The sequence below is a fragment of the Maylandia zebra genome, linkage group LG3, assembly GCF_041146795.1.
Source record: "Maylandia zebra isolate NMK-2024a linkage group LG3, Mzebra_GT3a, whole genome shotgun sequence".
Lineage (NCBI taxonomy): Eukaryota > Metazoa > Chordata > Actinopteri > Cichliformes > Cichlidae > Maylandia > Maylandia zebra.
Genome location: NC_135169.1, coordinates 21058987 through 21063718, shown reverse-complemented (window position 1 = coordinate 21063718; position 4732 = coordinate 21058987).

Genomic DNA, 4732 nt, shown 5'->3' with positions numbered 1-4732 from the left:
CCCCGCCCTTCCCTTCTCTCCGCGGCTGTACGTGATGACAGCGTCCCTCCTCCTCCTCTCTGTCTGTCTTTGTCCATCTCGCTCTACCGTGTCTCTCCTCCCTGCCTTTTGTCTGACTCTCCCTCAAATTAAACTTACTTTTCTGTCGTTATTGTTTTATGACAAGGGGTGTCAAACATACGGCCCAGTGCCATTCGGTGGGCCCCCATAGGGTCCAGTTCGGGCCACCGCATGGCACTGGTAATTGCGCGAGTTGTCATTAAAAATATTGCTCTTTATATACAAGATTCAAGATTTACATTTTATTTATTTATTTATTTATTTATTTATTTATTTATTTTTTTACAAAAATTTTACATGGATAGATTCAAGGATTAAAAAAATCTACAAAAATCTACATGGATACTGGATCATTTAGAGTACGATTTATAATTATTTGGTGCATGAACTAAGAAAACCATTCATTTAATTGTCTTTAGGAAATTCTAAAATGATGTAAATTGTGTCTAATTGTTATATATATTTTTTAAATTATATTTTACACGTTTAACACAGAATAGCTGCAAACTAGAAAGGGCACCACGAGTACATGTCTGTGCAAATGACTCGAAAGTTCTTTATTTTCATAGTGAATAAAACATGTAGCAGCTTAAAAGCTTAAAAATAGCCACTAAAAATCCCAATTTGAATTTCACTGAAGTCAATCTAAAGATCGAGGGTACTGGCAAAAAGCAGTGTTGGCAAAGAAGCATGATTTCTTTATTTATTTCGAAATGTAGTAAATATGAAAAACGTTACTATTCTTAGACAAATCTAAGATTTCTTTTTTCTGAAAAACGTCTGTAAAAGTGAATGAAAACTTTCACCACAAGGTGGTAGCATTTTAACAGAAAGTACCAGCCACTTAGCAAAGGATTGCTTACAAAAGGCTGTGAGACCCATATGACGTCTATTAAAGTCCGACTTTTCTCTGAGGCTGAAAGCCTGCTCTACTGGATTATGTAACAGAATAATCCCAAGACACTGATTTTTAAAGCACATGTTTCCCATTTGTAAAGAAAGAGACTTCTTACATTTGCATATATTGTGAGGGAAAACAATATTTACTTTAAAGTGTGCACAGTGCTGCACCGAGCAAACAAAAAATGGGACTATATTGTATGTGCAGGGCATCACTGGACATCGTGTCACTTCAGCCACAGATCCGTGCAGCATAACAGGCTCACAGCTACAAATCAATGCTAATATATTTGATAGCATGCAGACAATAGAAACATTATCTGTCTAGCTTGCTCATAAAAACATACACAACCATTTCTACTTACTACTCTGCCTTAATTTCCTTAAGAGGCCCTGAAAAGGACTGAAGCAGCTGAGAAAAACGTTTTTTTTTTATCACAACATTAATGATGTTCCATAGTTAGTTACATAGAGATCAGATTTTTTAATAGCAGAGGGAACTTAGGTTTTTCATTTAAACAGATTTAGTTACGTTTAAATACACAGATGTAGATGATAATGTAGACCAAGAGGAAAACTATAGATGTTCTTCTTTCTGTATTTGTGTTTTTCTTTCACTTCCTGTACTACTCCATACACAGTACAGCTTACTGTCCTTTTAATGGAGTTTTATAACTCATGTTTGCAACATGAGTCTCAATAATAACTAAATATATAACTCACAAAAAGGTCTGCAACACTTAATTGCAAAGTGATTATAGTAAGAACCACGGCTTATAAATAAGTAATAGTGAATGATTATAATGGTAGAAGTAATAAATAATTCTGCTCAATCTTAATATTTGATGAAGCTGTGGTGGACACAGCTGTGGGAGTCAGTGAAGCAGGCTGGAGCTATAAAACCATTAAGAAAGCCTGAAACTAACTCACCAGGCACGCATTAGGAGGAATAATTAAGAACAGATGGCATCAACAAAAACATGAAGGCAGCATTAAATAAGAATAAAGACCCACACATGAACCCAAAAACTGAAATTTAACAAACTGAGGTTTTGAGTAAACAACAGACCCGTTAGAATGATGGAGCAAAATTTAATCCAGTCAAAGAAGTAGAAATAAAATGAAATATTAACTAAGGATCAACATTAGTTAACACCAGTAAAATTAATAAAACTCTCCAACAACAATAAATGAAATAAATAGAAATGACATGAAATGCAAATTAAGACCAGGAACAACAACTGAAAAGGTTAAACTGTGCTTTTAAAATGAAATGCTGCTAATATTGGAAAACGCCTAACATGAGTCAGTAGGTTATTCCAGCAACTTGAAGCATAAAAAGGCAAAAACATGTTGATCAGTGTGGGATCAGAAGACCTGTTCCTGAAAGGTTGAGCTGGTTTCATAGTTCTGAGAGATATCTAAATCCAGTACTTTGCAGGACCTTAACAAAAATAAAAACTTATAAACGAGCCCTAAAAGTAACTGTGTTGCCCTCGGCTCAGGTGTTATAGGGTCCCGTTTAATTGTTTCAAACTAAGACACAGGTCCTGAAAATGTCCTTTTTACTTCAAGCAGAGAACATCAGCTAGATTCATAAATTAGCCAAGACATCATACATTACTGCCCCATGTTAAGTTATTTGTACTTTGTTTATGTGGACCAATAAGAAACAATGATTTTGGATGACCGTAAAACTATGTCAGTTTTTTTTTTTAATGACTTAAAGATATGTGTTGATGTAATATTTTTAAATTGCCCAACTTCATTTTCTGTTTTGGTCTGAAAAGTTCAGTTTGACTGTAGTTTTCTGTTGTGTTTATAGGACATGAATTTCCAATCTAGTGTCCACTTTAGGCAAACTATAAGTTTGAAGATATGAGGGAAACTCAGAATTTAACGTGTTCCTAAATACAGTTAGTACTGGCAGAGAAGATGTGGCAAGTTTTCCATGGCTCTAACCCACATATACTCTGCTGCTCAACCCACAAATGTATTGAGGACATATGTATTTATAATGCTAAGTTTATTAGGAGAGGTGGGGAGACAATGTGCACTGTCACAATGACAGGGGAGTTAAAAACAACATTAAATAAAACTTTTAGTTTGCGATGTGACTCATTACTCTGATCTCAGTTTACCTGTCTTGTATTGAAGTGTCCCAGTGTCAGGTAGGTCCCACATTAGCCTTTATGTAGGACTAAATTGTTTTTGTTTGTTTTTTCTCTGGAGGTTTGGTTGGAGTTTGGTGAATGATATCATGGGATCTGATCTCTAACTTCTGTTCTGTTTCCTTTGATGTAAAAGGCTTTTATTGTGCTGAACAGATAAAGAGCCCCCCCCTTTCTCTGGGTGGGTTGGTGTTGCTGAGAGCAGCTGTGAGGCAGACTGCCCCACCCTTTACTCTCAGGCCAAGTCACCCCCTCATTAACACGGTTAGTGACCTATAGGAAACATGAGCCAATAATAATATGGTTGGATTAATGAAGGAGGTTTTTTATGTTCTCAGATTAAAATGACAGGTGATGTTTGTGTTTCTTTCAAATGGTGCATTTCCTGTATAGATGGCATGTATAAGCAAGTAGACTGCATGCATGCTGAACTGTGAAAAGAAAAAGCTTGTTTGATGAAGTGACTTGGGCTTTGTTGTGACAGGTGTGCTTTGTAGCACCTGTTCTGTGCTCCACAACAGCCCAGCTGTGGACCAGGTTATGTTCAACATAAGAGATAATGCCCAATCAGGCCTCTGGAAATTAGCGGCATAATTCCTGGATGATCCCTCAGACCTCTGTGTGTCGGTAATAGGAGAAACTAGTTTTTTTTAACAGCGTCTGAAGTTATTCCTTAATGAGCATCAGTAAGACAAAACTATTAGAAACTTCTGCTTTACACTGCAAATTTAAAAAAACATTTTATTTTTCAATAAGCAGCCATTTGTGATCTAAAACAGGACACCAGTTTGTACATGTTGAATCACATCTAATAGTCTCACCTCACATTTGAATTCTGATTATTTTTCACTGTCAGACCATAACATGCCAACCAGGACCTAACATTCATTTAATAAAATTGCAGACCTGTGATACTTAGACTTCTGTTAACTTACACAGTATTTGTTCCACACAAGCTTCAAGCTAAGTAAAAATAAAGGACAGAAACTAAACGCCTTTGAAACAGCCTCTCTCACACACACCTGATTTGTAGTGAAAAGGCTGTAAAAGATGCTCAGAGTTGCCACACACATTTGATTTAAAACAGAGAAAGGTAAATTCTAAATAAAAGAAGACAAAAGAACATTAATACAGCCACCAACATCTACATTCTGCATGTCGAATGTGGGCAGCATGGTGGTGTAGTAGCAAGCCTCACAGCAGTCCTGAGTTCGGCTCCACCATCTGGTTAGAAACGTTCTGTTTAAAGTGTGCATGTTCTGGGTCTACTGGTTGTGTTGTCCTCTGTAGATCTTCTTGCTCTTTACTTAAACCAGCTGTAGATGGTTGTACTCATAAATTTATGCACTGTTAGTCAGTTTTTTAAAATGTAATCTCCTACTTTGTAATTGTGAAATCAGGCTCATTTACATTGAATGTATTTTTCTTGGCACTATGTTCAATTATCAAAGTGAGTAAATTGCGAATTCAAAGTTACAGATTAGGAGTTCAGAGGTTTAGACCTGATTTTGAGTTTGAAGTAAATACAAATAAGTTCTACAAAAAATACATGAAACAGAACTGCCCACTTAAAATGCTGACATTGTTTCTGACAAGCAACA